The 20,752-nt window shown below is 43.0% G+C and overlaps 1 protein-coding gene across 3 annotated transcripts in view; it reads right to left on the bottom strand.

The window, feature by feature from the left end:
• CRYBG1 (crystallin beta-gamma domain containing 1) overlaps positions 1 to 20,752 on the bottom strand; it is a 155,791-nt gene that overhangs the window by 61,811 nt on the left and 73,228 nt on the right. Inside the window, exon 1 of one of the 3 annotated variants that reach the window (XM_054997026.1) lies at positions 598 to 640. The exons of the other annotated variants lie outside the window; for them this stretch is intronic. The gene's annotated coding sequence lies outside the window, so the exon portion shown is untranslated. Of the gene's footprint in view, positions 1 to 597; positions 641 to 20,752 lie in introns of those variants that run through there. 3 annotated transcript variants of the gene reach the window in all.

Raw genomic sequence — 20,752 nt, 5'->3', positions numbered from 1 at the left:
ATTACTGTTAATAGAAATATTTATTGCATGTTTGTATTTTTAGTTGAATCTCCAAACTGTTTATCCAAACTTTTTTAAAAATGGATTCACCTGCCTGCTGCAGGGATATGCATCTGTCTTTCATCATCCATTTGTCTTCCATCAACTTAGGGGTAAAGAAAATGGCACCTTAAGTAGAAACCTTCTACAGAAGTTTTGCTAAAGCTAGTACAAATGTTACATTCTTAATTACACATATTATTAGTTGCAGTATTAGTTGCAGTCATTGCAGAAGTTCGTGGTGTGACTGAGAACAAACTTTTCATCCTTCAAGTCAACCCCCACCCCAGCTCTAGACTGCAACCTATTTATCATAAGCAATATCCAGGAGTCTGATTTGTGCAGTCCTCTCTGGAACGTTACCGGCGTGCCCCAGTCCGCCACACCGTCTCAGTAAACAAAAAGTCCTTCGATATTTGGCAACAGCGCACTATTAATTAAGACAGAGCTATTACAAAACGATCTGACCGAAGTACTGCAATTGCACGGCACCCTACTGCCAGCTTCCCAAACAAGGCGAGAGAAGCCGTGCCCGGATAATCCATTCTTCCCGCTCACCAAAAGGCACCAAGAGGCCGCAAAACTAGCGCCAGGGCTAGAAAGCGACCCGCTCGGGGGCTGCAGCGACTAAGCCAAGGCGGACTTCAACCCCCAGCCGCGCAGGCTCCGAGTCCTTCGGCATCTTTGGCCGGCTAAGAAGCGGGAAGTGCCAAGCGCGCTCCCAGGAGAGCCTCTCCCCGCCCTACACCAACCCTTTCCCTTCTCAGATAAGATTCTGGGGCAGGTCGGGAGATAAGGCTGCCGGGATTTGCCAGGGCACTAGCGAGCCCCTTGTACTCACCAACCCGCTCTCCAGGGGGCCAGCTTCTCCTGTGCCCCCGACACGGCAGCCCCTTCTCGTCAGTTACAGGCAGCGCGAGAGAGGAGAAGCGCGCCAAGGCCGGTTCCCGCGAAGGCGCCACCTGTCTGAATGCCGAGCCCGCCACGCCCGTCAGCCAGAGCGGTGCCCGCCTCCGCCTCCAGCAGCAGCAGCTGCCGCTGTACCTGGCACGGCCGCCTCAGGGAGGACAAGCCCACCTACCCCCCCCCCCCGAGTTCCGGCCGCCGCCCAAAGACGTCGAGGCTAAGGAGGGCAAATGCCCTCGAGTACTGGAGTCTGAGAGACCAGGGCGGCGAGGGAAGGTGATCTGGAAAGAATGGGGAAGCGCTTCTGGCGCCATCCTGTCAGTGTATCGCCAAAGCTCAGACGAGGGCTCTGTACGGGACTCCTGAGTGCTTTTGTCAGCCAATTTGAACAACTACATGGCTGCCACTGGGGAACAGAGAATGAAGGAAATGGGCAGCGCCGGGCAGGTGGGCAAGCATGAGACCCCCAGCGCCTCTCTCTTTGGAAAGACACCTCAAGGAACAAAGCCCAACGTCCTAAAATGCCCTTGCCACCCCTCAGGTTGGGGAAGCCACAGCGCTGCAAAGAAAACAGAGCTGGCTGAGCCCTGAGGAACCTCACAGGGGAGAAAAAGGGTGGAGGGAAAGTGCCAACAAGCACAGCGCTGCCCAGACAAGGTGATGGGGCAAGATGTGTTGGTTCAATGCAAGCCCGAGCAACCCGAAGTGCTGCTGCAGCACACTCCATTCCCACCTGTTTAGCACTAAAAACTGCCTCAAGCAAAACTGAAAGCCTTTGATGCATATGGTGAAAAGCCAGGTCTGTTTTGTTTTGTTTTGTTTTAAAATAACCATTTATTGCCAGCAACGTTTGAAGTTGTCTTGATTATAAAACAAGACTTTAACAGCATTTCAAAAGACGTTTAGAAAGAATGAGATGCTCTGATTTGTATCTGAAGAGCATTCTGCCTACATCTCCCCTTAACTTTAATGGCCTGCATGCTTTCTAGATTATAGAATGAACGTTTTAGCAGATCACACCACATCCCAAAATGTACATCAAGGGAGTGTTCCAGTGGATTTGTCAAGGAGATGGTCTAAAGAAAGAACAAATGAAGTTCAGATATATGCTTGTTTTAAGCAATCAGTTTTACTTGCATTGCTTTATAAAATAATTTGAAAATGAAAATCTAAAATCACCTACAGTGCATAAGTTTTGCAGTGCCTTAAGAAATGCATAACACAATGACCACAGAATAATTACGGACAATTTAAACATAATTTTCATATACATGCCACATAGGTTTAAGCTTCACTGGTTTTAATTTTAGGTGGATGCAGAGAATAGGCATTGCAAAACAAGCTCATCAGACTCAGTCCTATGCTTTCTTGAATAAGATGATTAGTACTGATGGATGTTGGCCTAAAAAATCCTAATGACAACAGTCATTTCTGTTCATCAGAACTGAGAGAAAAGTAGGACTCCCCCTCAAGATGTTGAACAAAGAAAAAGAAAAAAATATGCAGAACCTACAAGAAGTGTTTTGCTCAAAACAGTCTGTGCCAAGGAGACATGAGGAAGTTTTCATGGCAGGGTTGGGTTAACTCCAAAACTCCATAAAATCAGCTCTGAGAATCAGAAAACTGAAAAATTAGGATTGCCTTAAAAAAGGTTACAGGATAGAGTATATTGTTATGGATGTTAAGCATCTCCTCATTAGGATGATCAGTTGATATCAAAGGAAGACCCAACAGACTCTCGATAGCTGCATACCAATTTAAGGTTTGGGAAGAGATACCTATTGGAGAAGGCAAAACCCTCTAGACAAGGGAAGAAAGCGAGAAACAGCTAAAAGTTGTTTGAATTTGTAAAAAGAGTTTCTAGAGCTGAGACTGGATGTACACACAGCTAGGGGAGTATTCATTTCCTTATGGGGATCTGCTTATCCTCCCATATTTCTGCTGTGCTCATGCTTGCATATTTATGAATTAAACAGATATTACAATGACACCGTAAACCATAAACACTATAAACCATAAAGTGAACTAAAATCTATAGTGCTGTGGGCTTGAACTTCTCATCTCTTGGGGAAGTGGGGAATGAGTAAAAGGGAATACATGTTGCAAAAATAAAGCACTGAAGGGAATGGCATTATTAGTATCTCAGAATGTTTTAAAATGGAAAAGCACAGGGTATAATCCTTTGTAACAAAAATGGGTACCAGCTGTTTAAATATCCAATATTTATACCTCTTAAGATTCCAAAAATATAAGAAAAGGAATCTGCAGTAACATTTATGCCAGCATGAACACAGAAATATGAATACAATACAAATAGGTTGATCTAAAACAGGGGTGGGCAATTGTTTTGGCTCGGGGGCCACTTTGTGGGAGCGGAGGTTAGCGGAGGGCCGCACCTTTTAAAATGATTGCATTCATTAGTTAACTTTGCATTTCAGAAAAGGTATAAATTATATCATAAAAATCAATAAATATAAATTAAATAAAATAGTGGTAGTTTTATTCAATTTATTTATTGTGTGAGGGAGAAAAGCTGCAGAGTGTTGCTCTTTCGGTGCCAGGTGCCCAGTAGGTGACTGGCTTGGCGGGCCGCATGTGGCTCTGTAGCGGGCCGCATGTGGCCCGCGGGCCGCAATTTGCCCAGAAGATGTTTGGGACTACTTACTGTAAATCTCTTGCTGGGACAGAGGGCAGTTTACCCACTTTGGGGGGTAAATATTTAGTTTTTGTAAAAGTTCATGTCTTGAGACCTGCAGCTCCCAAAACTAGGTCTGGTAGGGAAAGGTCAAGTTCTAATATTTAGCTAGTGTAACAGTGCAACCCTAGCAACTCTTTCCTGGAAGTAAGTCTGATTGAATAGACCTCAGTAAAATTCTGAGGAGCTCTGTTTATGAGTTACATCCTTCTAAAACTACTGAAGTCAATGGGCTTAGAAGGTGTATGTTTAGGATTGCACTGTAATAGTGCTGTCCTAAGCAGGTCTACTCAGAATCCTACTCAGTGGAGCTTACACCCAGGAAAGCACTCTTAGGATCACACTTTAAAACAATTAAGAAGCAAAAACTGTCTTTGTTTTTTCCCCTGTGCCTTTTGCATTTTCAAGACACTTTCTACTGACCTGTGATCACAATGTTCTTGAGCTCCTCCTCCTCCTCTCTTCCTTTGTTTCTTCTACCTACTATGGATATGGTTTTGTATATTTATTTACATCATTTATACCCTGACTTTCTCTCCAGTGGTTACTCAAAGAGACTTATGCTGTTCTCCACTCACCTATTTTATCCTCACAACAACCCTGAGGCAGGTTAGGAGTGTGTTTGGTTTTGAACCTGGGTATTTCAGATCTTATTCCAACACTCTAACCGCTTCACCATAAAGGCCCTACACACTTAAGAAATCATTATTTACCAAAAATAAGGTACATTCTGATTTCAATTAAGCAAAGTAAGTTAATTTTAATGTGTTTGCTTATTTTGTGTAATTCTTCTTCTGCTAGTCATAAAAAGAGATGCAATGAGCACCACATTTTTGTAACTATAAGGGCTAGAAATGATATTTTTTTTTTAAAAAAAGCTGAGATTCTTTGGATTCTGACTCCTTCACTGAATTCCATTGTCTGTGCATTGAATGCCACAACAAGAATCAACAGAGCCCTAATATGAACAGTGGCTAATGCCCCAAGGTTACACCTATTTGAGAGTGTTATTCTCTTTGCTATATACTGCAGAAGAACCCTGTAAAACAGGCCTAATTACCAACCCTGGGTTGCTATGAAAGTAATTATTGACAAATGAAGAAACAAAATAATAATAATATTAATAGCACATGTCTGCATGTTTGCTTTAAACATGCTCGTTTTTTATTTTCTGCAATCCAAACCCTATTTCATTGTTTATTGGATGCCCATCCTGTTGATTGTATTGATTTACACTGTGAAATCCACTTTGAGTATTGGTGAGAAAGGTGAATTACAACTAACATAAATAAACATTGTGCCCCAGGACTACATTTTAGGGTTTTTTAATGCTATTTGCATTGATTTATACTGAAAATGCGCTTTTAACTTGTGTCATGTGACTAAAATGTTTTTCTCTCTGTTTTTACAACTGTCATTTAATTTTTTATGTTGCTATTGTTTTTGTATTGTTTTTATTATTGTCTAAGGGATTTATATGTTTGCTACTTCTGGAAATCTATTACATGAAAAAGCAAGTTATATATAGTTCAAATAAATAAACAGGAAGGTCAAGCCACATCATGCAAGAGGCTTTTTCTTTGTGATGGGAGACAAACACTTCAAAGGCAAACACTTTGGAATTCTATTGATTATTGTGCACTAGTTAAACACATTCTTAAATTTCTTTCACTGAAAATAACTGGACTTAAAAGTGTTCATTCCTAGTTGGATATTGTGCCTCAGTGCTATATTTTTGTTGTGCGGATAATAATGACATACTTTGTAAACCACTCTGAGTGGGCATTAAGTTGTCTTGAAGGGTGGTATATAAATCAAATGTTGTTGTTGTTGTTGTTGTTGTTGTTGTTATTTTCAAATACAGCCCATTGCCCACTCCATAATGTGCAGTGCAATCCTAAAAATACTTTCTCAGAATTCTCCTTTAACTCAATAGGGATTATTCCTGGGGAAATATGCGGCCTAATGCTGCCTAAAAATACTTGAATAACATTAGGAATATTTCAGCAATAACAGCCTGCTTAGGGAAACTTTAAGTAACAAGAAATCGAATGCTACAATATGACAATCTTTTGTAGTGGTTAGAGTGCCAGTCTAGGATTTGGGAGATCCAAGTTCAAACCCCTACTCTGCCATGGAAGTTTGCACAGTACCTAGCCTAACTGACTTCACAGGGTTGTTGTGAGGAGAAAATGAACGAGGAAAGTATGATATAAACTGCTTTGGGTCCTCCTTGGAGAAAAGCAGGGTATAAATGGTGTAAGTGATAAAGATTACACAAAACAATCACAACTCCAGAGCAAAAAAATATGCCAGAATTTTTCACCAGATAAGTGTACGATTGGAGGCAGTAGTGGTGTACTGCTCCCCCGCTTTAAAATATATCAATATCATATCAATAGACCTCATATTTAGGGTAAGGGGAGGATTAGATACTTCTAGATAAACAGCTGGCCTCTTTGTACTTGTACGTATATATTTCCAAACTGTGCCTTAGAGAACTGCCCGAATGCTATGAAAAATAACAGAACAGTATTAAATAATCAAAGAGTTCATGTGAGCCGGTGATCCACCTTTGCTGGATTAACTCTGGTGGCCTTACCTCCAGCCTCTGTTGGGAGGGTGGCAAATCTGCTGAGCCTCTGCATCAGGTGTGATCAAATCATTTAATCATTCCTGATAAAAGGACAAAGCAGAATTACCTCAGAGGCGGCTGCCACCAGCATCTTTGCATGAGTCATTGCTTGGGGCTTGTTTTGTTCCCATCGAGAAATGCACTGGTGGTAACAGCAATTTATGCAGAAACACAGATTTGGGTATGATTAGGGGGGTCTTCAGATGGCAGAGGCAGATCTCATTCTTACAATTCTCTATAATTAAATTTAGTTGAATGTTAGAATAAAATGGTAAATGAGGGAAGAGATAAAATATTGAACCACAGAAATGTAAGTGATTAGCTTTTATTTGTAGTAAAAACCAAACTAACTACAGTTTAAGAAACTAGTTTTAAAAGTAAAGAGATGGTAATATGACAGTGACCTCCAGGATGAAATTAGATATGCAGTGTTACTTCTGAGTAAACATGCAAGTCCTATCAAGCTCAATGGTGCTTACTCTCTAGTAAGTGTTTAGGATTGTGGCCCTATTGTTTCATACACCTTCAAAATAACCCACATAGCTTAAGAATACTAGAAACTGGCCACATTTCCACATTACTGTCCAAAACTTTAGCCAAACAGCAGCTCTCAAAATACACGAAGAAAGCCACAACACAGGGATAACTGGTATCAAAAAGAAAAGGAATCAGAAACATTGTATCAGTATCAACTGAAATATTCTAAATGAGAACATTTTAGCAACTTAGTGCATGCAAAAAGAGAAAAGTATAAATAAAAGTGAAACAAAATTCCTCATGTTCATGCAAATGAAACACAGAACAGCCCAGCAGCACGCACAGTTGAGGAGAGATACCTGTTTTCATCTTCTCCACACCCAAAAGCCAAAGTCTTCCCTTATATCAAACTGTCAACTAAAGCTCTTCATACTGTTTTTTTAAATAAAGACAAATGTTCTGAACCAGGACAGGCTTCAGTTTAAAAGAAGATAATCACAGACCACAGGGAGAAAAAAGTCTAAGAATATTTAGCTGTCTTACCATTATGATGTTAATTCCTTTTGCTTTTTGCAAAACAGCAAGCAGAGAAGGATTTGTATGGTGCAGTCATGTGTACGATAATGCAACACAACTACTATCTCTGACCCTCCCACCTTGTAACTGCTTTTTTTCTTTTCCTTTCAAAGAAAGAAAAGTAACCAGAGCCCAAACTCAATGACATGTTCCTCACAGTAAACAGGGAGTGACCTCCAATTAAGTAGACAAGCAGCAAATTGCAACATCTGGAAGCTGCAAGAGTTAAGGAGGCTGGTATTTTTGATAAAAGCAACTCCCTGGAAGATAAAAAGCTTGTTCCAAAAAATTAAAGAGGAAGAATTCAGCAGATGCCCAAAGTCATCAATTATCACATTAACCACTGAAACATGGAAATGAACAGAAATTCCACAAATGTCCATAGTTTTTCAGGTGTACAGTTAAAGAGAGGGGAGAAATGAAGTGGGGAAAAGAGAAAACAGTATGGTTATTAGCCATTAATCAATTACCTTAAACACATTCCATTTTAATGCAGGATATTATGTGGGATAATTATATGATGAGGTAATATTAGAAAAAAATATTTTAAGATTAGGCTTCTGTCCCAATTCTTCTGTACAGTGCATTTAGTCATACACTGAAATTTCTGATACGGTTTTTCACTGCTTTTGATTACCACTTATTATAAATAAAACAACTTTTAAAAGAAAGATAAATAAACATTTTCCTCTGTTTAATTTCAGCAGGATGTTTGCAAGTGACACAAATTGATTCAGCTGCTCGCCTGAAGTACCATTTGCAATAATCTCACAAACAGAGCTAAATATTATTTTCCAAGTGAAGTATACATCCTTTCCCCTCCAGCAGTTCTCCCAAATACACCACCCTGCCACAGAGGTAAACAATATCTTAAACATCTGTATGAAAATGTGTATGTTAACATAGTATTATAATAATAAGAGCATGTATTGATATACTCATGCATTTTATCTGTGTCATCCACTAATAAGAGTGGTTGTAGCTCTATACCCAACCATATAAGCTTATTTGTGAAGAGATGGAGTCTCAATTATAATGTAGTAATTGGATAAACAAGACTTTAAAATAAATATTTCTGTTAAATGACTGGCTAATATGACAGTTTTTTAAGACAGAAGTTTTTTGGAATGTTTCAGTACACTCAATGGCCTACTTGATTCTGGATAGAAATCACTGTGTATGTTCTTGGAAAGGTCTTCTTTATTGCTGATGGCTGGTCTTGCATTCCTTGGTGTTTTGCAATGTTCTACTACTTTATAACCATCTCTTCTCATAATTAAATAATAAGTTTACATTAGCGGTTAAAATGAGACTGAGATATATATATATATATATATATATATATATATATATATATATATATATATATATATAATGAGTCTTATTAAGTCACTTTCCTCTTCTATTAAAATTATAATTATAAAATTATAAAATGAACAAATGAAATGGCCTTTATAGAATCTTTATCCCTTATAGAATCTTTATCCCTGCTATCTGAGTCTGAGGCCTTCTCAAAAATAAAATCCAGTCTTTTGAGATTAGAGTTACAAACTCTCTATAGTTCTGCTAATAGAACTTGTTCTCCCCTAAACTTGGGGATTGTCCCTAGTGTAAGTCTCCAAGCAGTATACCTTTACCAACTCCTGGCTCCCAATTTACATAGAGCCTTTTCTCTGGCCAGATTTAATGTTCTTCCTTCAACCATTTTATCTGATAGATTTCATGGGATTCCTTATTATAGCAGGTGTTGTCCTTGTTTGATGGACTGTGTTGAAACTGTTTCCCATGTTCTTCTCCAGTGCTCTTTTTATCTGGTGCCACGCCCGGATCTTCTACATCCTATATTAGCCCAACTTTCAGAGTTTTCTGATGATTTTAAGGTTGTTTCTGCTTGACAACCCAGATGGGGAAATAACTGAAATACTAGCAAAGTTTCTCTACAGTGCCATGGCTATACGCCCTGTCAAGTAATATTCTATACTGATTTTGCTGTACTGCTGCCCTGTTCCTATCTGTAATTTTACTCTCATTCTGTATGGACTCATTTCTGAATTTAAAATTGTATATTTTTATATATGCCAATAAAGCCTTGCTTGAGTGAGTGAAATGGCCTTACAAAAAGTAAAAACATTTGTTCATTTATGCCACTACTTATTTACTTTGACCAGCACCAGCTCTTCAAGGCCTTAGACACAGAGGTCTTTCCTTACTGGAGACCTATGAATGAAGATGTTGGGAATGTGGGTCTTTTTCATACAAATCATATGCTGTATCAAATTAAGTATGTGCTTTGTTGAACTGAATGTCCTGTACTGACAATTCAGAAAGTATGGCTCGACACTCTTCCATCACAACCCTGAGGTGATCAATAGCACTTTCTTAGGGAGTCATCATGGCAATTTTTATCAACTTGTCACACTTAATAGAGCTTAATAGAGAAAGCAATGAAAAGCACCTTCAGAATTTTTAAAATACAAGAAAATACAGTCTACAGGAGAACTGGCACAGAAATCCAACTAAGCTTAAATAGTTATTTTTCCCTGATGAAAGCCACTGTTTCATAGTATTGTTTCCCATTACTTTCACTAACAGTGCAATCCTGAAGGGTGGTCTGAAAGCGCCCTGGAAGCCAACTAGGACGTGGCAGACCAGGCTGTGGCCTGGGCAAAGCCTGGCCCTTCATCACATATGTGTCTGTTTCCCTTACAGGCTGGTCGCAACCCATCAGGGAGGCCAGGAACATGGCTGTTCTAGCTCCCAGTAATCCTTCCTGGCTGCCATTCAAGCTCTGCCCATGGAGCTGTTTCCTGGGCAGCCTATGACTTGACCCTACTCCTGAGAAGGCAGTATGAGGAACAGCTCTCATGGCCCTGACTGCGGCACAAACAGACGCAACTCCCATCCCAACATGCAGCCAGACATCCCCTTCATTGTTGAAAGTTCAATAAGATCTGTGTTGAACAATTAATCCCTCCCTGCCTTTTTGCTCACCTGTGGCTGGCAGGAGTTCCCCCTGCCCTCCCTTGGACAGCCCCATGCTGCATCCCCAGGGATGGTCTCCGGCCCTGGTTCACCAGGGAAGCAGTGGCCCTGAGGATCCACCAGGCACCTCTGCCCTATTGGGTGCCCTGGTTCCCGAACAGAACAAAGGTCTGCTCCTGTATTGTGGCACGGCCTTGCCGTTCAACGGCCACCATGCCAAAGGCAGTCACTCACCCACTCATGCTCTGCCACACCCATGTCACTGCACTTCATTGCTGGTTTGGGAACAGTGGCAGCCGGGACCACATCCTAGGGCTCCTCTCCTGGTTCCTCCATTAATGGCAGTAGAAGCTGCTGGGTTTAGCCCGCCCAAGCCAAAGGGGGAGCCAAGAGGAGATGGAGTTGGCCAATGTGGCAGATAGTCCCGGTGCCAGGGGAGTGGAAGCTGCAGGTGAAGGAGGTGAGGGAGGCATTCCAGGGCTGGGTGGCCTGCCCAGGGCCCAGACTTCTGGCCCAAGCACCTGGTTTCTCCCTTACAGGGGCCTGCACACTGGCGATCTTCACTGTTGTGGTAGCGTATCTTCAAGCCATGACTGCCTTGCAATGGGCTGCTGTGGCTGGAATGGCTGTCTTCCAGACTTTCAGCATTGTCTGGTCCCCAGAGCTGTCAACCCCAGGAGATCCCATGCTGCGGGTGGACTCTACCTCTTCTGAGGCGGTGGGGTGACACCAGTGGAGGTGCAGAGGGGGACCATGGGCTGGCAGGATGGGTGGACCAGGGGTGGGTGCCATGGGCTTGGAACAGGAAGGAGACATGGGAGATGCAGGGCCCATGCCTGGGGCCTGGGCATGAGGCCCTCACTCTGCACAGGACATCCCTCCACCCTCTCTGCTCTGTGGTCAGTGATCAAGAGGGCTGGAGATGTGCCACAAATGGAGGGAGGATGTGACTCGGGGCCATAAGTGAATGGTTGGCCTGGCTGCATCCCCCCCTCCTAGCAAGGCGCTGCCCCCTCCTTGTCCACTGTGGAGATCTCACCCACTGGCCAGTCCAGTGGCAGGCACCAGGGCTGCCCTGGCTGCTCCCCATGGATTCCTCTTCTGTGGAGGGGCAGTTGCTGCACACATCCCTCATCATGGGCTGCACCTCCAAGGAGGTACATGTGCCCCACTTGATTGGGCAGCTTCCCCAGCCCATGTGCCTCCATGCATGTGCTGTGACTGCAGGGGAACGTGGTTCCTGGATCCCTCCTCTCTGGCGGGGGGAATGGAGGTGTCAGCGAGCAGTGGGGATCTTGGCCTATGCATTGGCTTTACTTGCCATTTGCATACTTGTCATGGTGTGAGGTGCACCATGGGGGATGTTGGCGGGGTTGTCAGAAGAGCGACAGAGCGCTCTCAGTAGCGGCCTCACCATGCCTTGCTGGGCTCAGCTGCTGACATAACTCTCCATGAAAGTCCTTAGGGAGCGGATGAGTGGGGCTGCAGGAATGTTTGTTGATTTGTTTTCTGTAGTAGCTGAAAAAAAGCAAGGGGAAGGAGCAATATCGGCTGCCAAGTTGATGCAAGACCATGAGGTTTCCTGATGTGAAACATTCAATAGTGGGAGATTTTAAATACCTTCTCTTAATGTAGCACTGTTAGTAATTACAATTTTGAAAAACCGAAAAAAGTAGTGTTAACTTTAAGGGGAGAAAAACTACATGTGGAATTTCTCTTATGAGGAAGACAGAAACCCAACAACTGAAATTAAAGATGGGCAAGCTACCATTGATCATGGTTTGGAAGTAGGCTGAGGGAGCTTCCCCCCAACCCGGGCATTAACGTCTTTTCCCCAGCCCATTTCTGAGCTCAGAATGCTAGTCATTTCCCACAGCCTTTCCCCTCCCCTGCAACACCCAGCTTATTTAGCTGCTGGTGGTAGCTGCTGTGGCAAGTGGCACTACAGTGATACTGATGGCAGTAGGTAACCAGTCAGCCCACAAGTGGGCAGATAACATCTTTTCCTTTCTGCCTCCCTTCCCTGTGCCTTGAATGCTCTTCTGGCTGCAGGTGCACCTGGGAGAGCAGAAACAAAGATGCGTATTAAGAAGTGAAAAGGTCAGATATTGAAGGAAATAGAGAAAGTGTTATATAGTGGTTAGAATATAACATGCTGCTTCATATAATATACTGGCCTGCTCACCACCACACTGTTTGGTAGATTTTCCCTCCCAAACCAATGAGATTATTTGCTGGGGCTGGGAAGCCTTTGGTAGCATTTATTGCATTCATCCTCCGTCACTGATCCCTGCAGGATGAAGGCAGGGGAGGGGGGGGGATGTCCACCTCCTCTGTGCCTGATCCTGGCCAAGTGAAGGGAGGTGGGCATTGTCTCCTGCTCTGCACCTGATCCCAGCTGGACAAAAGGGTGAGCATTGCCACGTGCTCCGTGACTGATCCTGGATGGGTGAAGTAGGGTGGGCACTGCCATCTGCTCTGCTCCTGATCCCGGCTGGGTGAAGGAGGAGTGGGCATTTCCTCCTGCTCTACACTTGATTCCAGCTGGGCGAAGTGGGGGCATTGCCGCCTGCTCCGTACCTGATTCTGGCAGGCTGAACAGAGGGCGGGCATTACCTCTTGCTCTGTGCCTGATCCTGGCCGGGTGAAGGGGGTGGGCATTACCACCTGCTCCTCACCTGATCCTGGCCAGGGGAAGGGGGACAGGGATTGCCACCTGCTCTGCTCCTGATCCCAGCTGGGTGAAGGGGGGTGGCCATTGCCACCTGTTCTGTGCCTGTTCCCAGCCAGGTGAAGGGTGGGCAGGCGCATTGTTCCACACCTGATCTCAGCCGAGTGAAGGCAGGGTGTGTGCATTGTTGTCTGCTCCGCTCCTGATCCCGGCCAGGTGAAGGAGGTGGGCATTGCCACCTGCTCCACTCCTGATCCCAGACAGCTGAAGGAGGGATGGGCATCACCACCTGCTCTGCTCCTGATCCCGGCCAGGTGAAGGTGGGGGGCAGGCATTGCCACCTGTTCCACTCCTGATATCATCTCAGTGAAGGGGGGTGGACATTTCCACCTGCTCCTGATTTCAGCCAGTTGAAGAGGGGGCTGGCATTGTCATCTGCTCCACTCCTGATCCCAGCTGTGTGAAGGGGGAGCAGCATTGCCACCTGCTTTGCTCCTCATCCCAGCTGGGAGAAGGCGGGGGTGGGCATTGTCACCTGCTGTGCTCCTGATCCCAGCTGGGTGAAGATGGGGGCAGGCATTACCCCCCTCTGCTTCTGATCCCTGCTGAGTGAAGGTGGGTGGCGGGCATTGCCATGTGCTCTGCTCCTGATCCCGGCCTGGTCTTCCCACCATGGTGCACTGCCTGGAGGTCTGGCTGCCTCATCTGGGTTTCCCTTCACAGCAGAGCCCTCTGGAGGCACACCAGGGTAGTAAGTGAATTGTCTTGAATGTGCTTAGCCTTTTATATAGTAGTATATACACATCTACGTCTGTCTGTCTGTCTGTCTGTCTGTCTGTCTGTCTGTCTGTCTGTCTGTCTGTCTGTCTGTCTGTCTGTCTGTCTGTCTGTCTGTCTGTCTGGCTTATATCCCAGCCCAAAATTAAATAGGGGAAAAGCAGAAGCCCACATCTTCTTTAAAATGAAATAGCACTAGAAACTAAGTAAAGTTCAAAATGACAGCAGCCGGCTTATTCAACAGGCAGGGTTAGTATGTAGATAGGCAGGGAAAGGAAAGCTGAGGTAAATTTTGTTTGTTGAACAGAATACTTCACAAGCACTGGCACAGTAGTATTCTTAAAGCTTAGTTTCAGTAGGTACAGATCTTAGAATTGAGAGGATTGTAGTTTTAGATTTAAGTTACTTAAACAAGGTTCCTTCATAGATTATAGCTTATAGCTTAGGTGTTCTGACTTCAACACAGCACTCTTGTTCTTTTACTCCAGACTAGAGATGGGCACGATCAGCATTACGATAGAAAAATACCCACGATAATGGCGTTCGCGCGATCGGGACCCGGCGGATTGGTGCTGTCCACGGCGACCGATCCAGCAGTCGGGGGGGGGGGAGGCTTGATTGGGGTGATTGGTATCTGATCGGAGATCCAGTCACTCCGGCGCCAGCAATCTATTCCCCTGGAATAGATTGCTGTCGCCCTGGAAACCCGAATGGAAGCCCAGCTTTCCTTGATCAGCAGGGCTTCCTTCCATCCACGGAGCAGCAACGCACTCACCAGTTGGGAGAAGACAGCTAGGGGAGGGAGGGGGAAGGGGGTGTTCTGTAGCTATGGGCACTCCAAACGTTTTTTGCTTTTTAAAAAAATGGCACAAAATATGGAGCAACACGGTAAGTATGGCAGCAACAAAACACAATTTCCCGTGCAATAACAATGTCTCCCTATTTTATTTACAGTAATTGCATAATTTAACAGAACTATACCACATGTAACCAGTTCTAGGAAAAATTATTTTGCAGGCGTCATATATGCTCCAAAGTCCATACATAAAGTGTCCAGTGCTTCAAGTGCTCTATTAATATTGCAACAGGTATTAAAGTGCAAATGCTTCCTAGCACCATGTACACATTAATTATTTCATACAAGCTCGCCTTATATTCCAACTGGAGTTGGGTATAGTCCAAGATTTGGTTCCAATAAACTGTGTAGTTCACAGATCACAAGTAGACCTTTACGTGTATTCTTTAGGTGTACATTGATAATTCTGTGACATCATTATTCTAACGGAAGGTCCAGATCACCATTGTATCCGTTTCCAAACTCTTTCTCAAAGAACACAGTTGTCAAAGTTTCATGCAGCTACCACTCCATATTAGTCATCAGTTTTCACCAATGGTGAAAATTGGAAAACTGATGACTAATATGGAGTGGTAGCTGCATGAAACTTTGACAACTGTGTTCTTTGAGAAAGAGTTTGGAAACGGATACAATGGTGATCTGGACCTTCCGTTAGAATAATGATGTCACAGAATTATCAATGTACACCTAAAGAATACACGTAAAGGTCTACTTGTGATCTGTGAACTACACAGTTTATTGGAACCAAATCTTGGACTATACCCAACTCCAGTTGGAATATAAGGCGAGCTTGTATGAAATAATTAATGTGTACATGGTGCTAGGAAGCATTTGCACTTTAATACCTGTTGCAATATTAATAGAGCACTTGAAGCACTGGACACTTTATGTATGGACTTTGGAGCATATATGACGCCTGCAAAATAATTTTTCCTAGAACTGGTTACATGTGGTATAGTTCTGTTAAATTATGCAATTACTGTAAATAAAATAGGGAGACATTGTTATTGCACGGGAAATTGTGTTTTGTTGCTGTTTTAAAAAAATGGGGCTTTGTAGGAGGAATGGCTGTTTTTCTGTCAGTCACTCTCTGTTTTTAACCTGCTTTTAAAACACTGTATTTTGTGGGAAAACCTCATTCACGGCTCTGTGTGTGTGTTTAAAATATGCTTTTGAAAGACTGGCTGCTTGCTTTTAAAATCGGGTGGGGAGGAATGGAGGATTCTGTCCCTGCTTTTTTTAAAAAGCTGGCTGAAACATGTTGACAGGGTCTCTCTCACTCTCTATTTGGAGAGGCAGGGACGGGTTAAAAACTTTCCCCCCCTCTGCTGTAAGTGTGTGTGTGTACATGTGTGTGAACATCCCCTCCCTGAGAGGAGGCGGCTCGTCGCTGGGTTAAAAACTCCCCCCCTGCTCTAAGTGTGTGTGTGTGTGAACATCCCCTCCCTGAAGGGAGGCGGCTTGTCGCCGGGTTAAAAACTCCACCCCCTCTGCTCTAAGTGTGTGTGAACATCCCCTCCCTGAGAGGAGGCGGCTCGTCACCGGGTTAAAAACTTTCCCCCCCTGCTCTAAGTGTGTGTGTGTGTGTGTGTGAACGTCCCCTCCCTGAGGGGAGGCAGCTCGTCGCCGCCTCCCCGTGCCCGCCGGTCGCCACCACCACCCACCTTCCCACATAGCTGGGAACAGCAGGGTGCCCCTCCACTTTGGCATCCCCAATCCCCGATCCACGGATCGGAAATGGGAGATGATCGGTGTGGATCAGTGATTTGGGGTCGTCGCCGGTGCCGATCCCCGATCAGCTTGAACGGTAATTTTGTTTTTTATCGTGCCCACCTCTACTCCAGACTCAAGTACAGAGCCAAAGCCCCCTTTCCAGTTACTCGGCAGGAATTATTCTTTGCCTAAAGACATAACCCTGATCTCGTGGCTGAAGAGGAATCTCTCCTTTTACTACCCACTTCGTCTGCCAGCCACATATTCCCAGTTCTATCCTGTCTGAGTAAAATTAGTGCTGGCTTTCCCACTTTAGTTCACCAGTGAAAAGCTTTTCATAAACCTTAAGATGTCCTAGTTAGGACAAACTTTCTTCTTTTCCTCACACAGAGGATTCTCAGTCTGTCCCTCCTTGGTCAGATTCCAAACTTTGATTCTCTCCTGACAATCCTGTTGGCACCGATTTATTATCTTCTCACTGGCCAATCACAAAGGGCAGCATGTCAATCATCATCCCTTCAAGCAGTTGTTTTTACCTTAACCTTCCACACTCTGGATGCAGCATTTGGTAATCCTTGCATTTAATGCCCATTCCATCACAGTCTACAATCTGAGAGAACCAGGTTTGAATCTCTATCTGTCATGGAAGCTTGCTGGGTGACCTTGAACCAGTCACAATCTCTCAGCCTAAATGACCTCACAAGGTTGTTGTGAGGATAAAATGGAGGAGAGATGACGTAAGCTGCTTTTAATCTCCATTAAGGAAAGGGCCAATGTAGAAAGGAAACAAACAAAACTACATTTCCTAAGATGCACCTTCTTACAGCATCACAGACCGAGATATTATCGGAGGTATCAAGCTGGGGGGAAAGGGAGAAATGGGACAAGAGAGGCTCTCTGCATCCTGTCCACAAGTCCACTGGGTACCACTGGCACAACAGCAGCAGCAGCCATAGCAGATAACAGCCTGGAGGGAGGGAGAGGATGAGAAAAGAGACAGAAGAATTTTCCTATGGCTTGAATATACAAGGTGAGCTAAAGAATAATTCATGTTTGTAATGCTCACCTTCAAATGAAAGTGAGCACAACAAGCTGCCAAAGCACAGGGAGTTTGAGTGGCATATCTAGTCAAAATATTCTTGGTAATTTACATTGTAAAAAAATATACCCCACCCAGGACTGCATTATAAAAACAACTTTCTAAGGACATGGTATATTCAATTTATCTTCATCTTTCCTATTAAATGCTTTCAGTGCAATACTGAAAATATATCATTTGAACAGGTTTTACTGCATTCAGAAAGCTTGCAGTATCACATCAAATGATCAGTTTATTGCTAAAGAAGCCAATGAGTAATTATCACAATGTTCAAGGAGTTCAAAGAAAAATGTTGTGCTTGATTACTAAACCTACATCCAGGGCTATAAGGAAAACAGCTATTAAAAGCAAGCTGATCAGAAAAATGAAATACAGTGATCCCTTGCAGATGCACATGCTGTGATACATGCACAGTACTCTAAGGATGCACACAGATAAAATACCTGCAAACAGAAGCAGGTTCAGATGAGCTCTGCTTGCACAGCCTTCATAGTCCCACAGACACACAGGTTGAACACAGACTGCCTCATCTTCTGTTCCTTCATCCATGCTTTTGGTGGACTGCCCAATTTATTTTTTTTAAATCAAGTGCCTTACATGTGAGTCTAATAAAAAGTTTTTGTTTCATACCTTTTAAAAATAAAAACTCTAGTTATCTTTTTTAAAAACTTAAGAAAAACTGCTCTGATGGTCAGTGAAGATGGACTAGCTCTGTGACTGACACAAAGGACATCCTAATCCTTGGACAGGATAGTATATAAATAATAATAATAAATACATCATAATGGATACATCTGTGTGTCTTATCGGATTGCAAGCCAGATCCTATAAACAATCTAGCAATCTTATATTAGTAAAATACGTACAATTAGGCAATCAAAAATGCTGAGACAGAAATCAGCTTGCAGTAATTTTAAATATAATAAAGTTTGGCAGAGTCATAAAAGCAAAGATAATTCAGATTTTGAAGGTAGTTTCAGGTGGGTAGTTGTGTTGGTCTGTAGTAAATGAGCAAGGTCTGATGAAGGGACTCAAGTTCAGGTATCTGTGCAAAAATTTAATTTGCACTCTGTAAATGCTCAGAAGCTAAGATCTTTTCACATAGTCAAAAGGCTGAAGAACCAGTTTTTCTTTTAAATTCCTTCCAAATTCTAGTCTGCAAAGATAGCAGGATATCCATTCATAAATTAACAAGACAAAGTTAAGAAAACAATAGACCTGCTTCTGGTTTAAACCTTTCTCAAAGCCTCTGTCTTTTAAACATCTTGATAAATAGCAGTGAATAATGACGACATACTTTGTAAACCACTCTGAGTGGGCATTAAGTTGTCCTGAAGGGCAGTATATAAATCTAATGTTATTATTATTATACTATTATTAAAAGCCTGTATACCTTTTGGGGTTATCATTATCTGCTCTCCCTCTTGTCTTGCTGGCTAGAGAAAAAGAAACCAGCCAGCCGATAACCATCAGAATAAAAAGCTCCTGCCTCTTCAAATGGCATTTGGCAGAAATAATTCTGATCTCACCTCATGTCTCTATTTTGAATTAAAAGTCTGCCTTGGCTTCAATGTACACGAAACTTTAAAATAGTTTCTTTCCTGATGTGTACCATATCAGCATTCAGAAGAAATGTCTTACATGCTAAAAAGGGGTCTTAGTATCACTTTTTCAAGTGCTATAATTTAATGACCCATTTACAACCACATATTGGAAGCACTCCAAAAAACTATAACTAAGCAAGGGAGAAGATAAAATCTTTGAAATTGTAATTCAGAACATATTTCCATATTATTTTTTTAAAAAACATATTTTTGAAAAAATTAATTTTGCAAAATTAGAAAACGTGCATGCTGTAGCGATATTTAGTTTATTGAGCTTAGCAGTTGTCTTTTTAAGGCAAATAGAATCATATTGATACTGACAGGATATTAATGTAGATGTACAACATTTAGAGAATGTTGACAAACTGGTTAACATTCTGATGAGCAGGAAATGAAGCAAGATAAAGAGATGGCTGTACATTGCACAATGCCCTAAGCAGCTTTCCTCAGATCCATCTGCTTGAATGAATACACAATTATGTTTGCCAAGACACAATAAAATAGGTTTAGAGGACTGCTCTGTGTATCATATAATATAATTTAAGTCATAGCCAGGAGGTATAAGCCCTTCCTGCAGTAAGTGACAATTGAGACTGCTGTGGGGAGAAAGGCTGGGTCAGAGAGCAAGTATATACATCTGCATATTAAAGTATTCAGTCTAAATGTGAAGGTCCTTGACACTCTCTACATTGTTTAGGGATATGGCATATCATCACAGAAAACCAATGACCAGAGCTGAGCTTTAAGAGAGTACATCATGTAGTCTGAACAATGAGTGAACAATTATTATGGTAGAATACTGGACAGAGGTGAGAAGACTGAAGTGGGACAATAGAATGGCAGAGAAGATTGTAAATTATAGTAGTAAAAGTGGGAGATAATCAAATGTGAAATATTATCTTCAATATAGTTACTCAGAGGAAAGATAATAGTTTTGCAGTGTTCTTAGGGATGTCAGGATAGGCCCTCCTATCCTGCTGGCTCCTTGCCCATCAGCACCTCAGGAGTAGGGTTGCCAGGTCCCCTTACCCTCCCAGCAGGAGGGAGGACCTAGCACTCACCTTTGGGAACATCTTCATTGTGCTCTTGGGGGTGGCACAATGACATCACATCTGGGTAGTGATGTCATCATGCACTCTCATGCTTTGCAGTGGGCCATATTCAGCCTGTTTGGGGCCCAAATTGGTCCGCTGTGAAGCGCCACCCCAAGAGTGCATCTGGGAGGCCACTTCCCCCATCCTTCTCCCCCACTGGCCAAGTAAGTGGGGAGGTGAGGGTGGGAACGGGGGATCCCCCACCCCCACCAGACGACATACTTAGGAGCCAGTGGAAGGAAACTAGGTGGTGGTGGTAGACCGTGCACACTGGCATAGTGCTGAAGCAATGATGTCACTGCCAGTTAGAACCGTAAGTGGCATGGTGTACCATATAGCATTTTACAAAAAATGTGTAAAACCATAGATGGTATAGCATCTATAGATGTCACTTCCAGTTTTTACCACAATTGATATCAGCATACAGGCACAACACTGGCACAACACTCCAATTTCTCCTAAGGGTTGTCAGCTGTGGCCTAGTAATCCTTAATTTTGTAGATGGAGAAATTATATTAGTTAGTAATTTACTGAATAAGGGAAGCAGAGAAATTGGCAAAACTAGGTATATTCAAAGCTTATCACCTGAACAATTATGCAGAATAAATGAACAGAGGAAGGTTTGCTT

Source organism: Eublepharis macularius, chromosome 1 (genome assembly GCF_028583425.1).
Source record: "Eublepharis macularius isolate TG4126 chromosome 1, MPM_Emac_v1.0, whole genome shotgun sequence".
In the NCBI taxonomy this organism is placed as follows: domain Eukaryota; kingdom Metazoa; phylum Chordata; class Lepidosauria; order Squamata; family Eublepharidae; genus Eublepharis; species Eublepharis macularius.
Note: the sequence above shows the minus strand (reverse complement) of the source record. Positions and strands in the feature narration are given on the sequence as shown.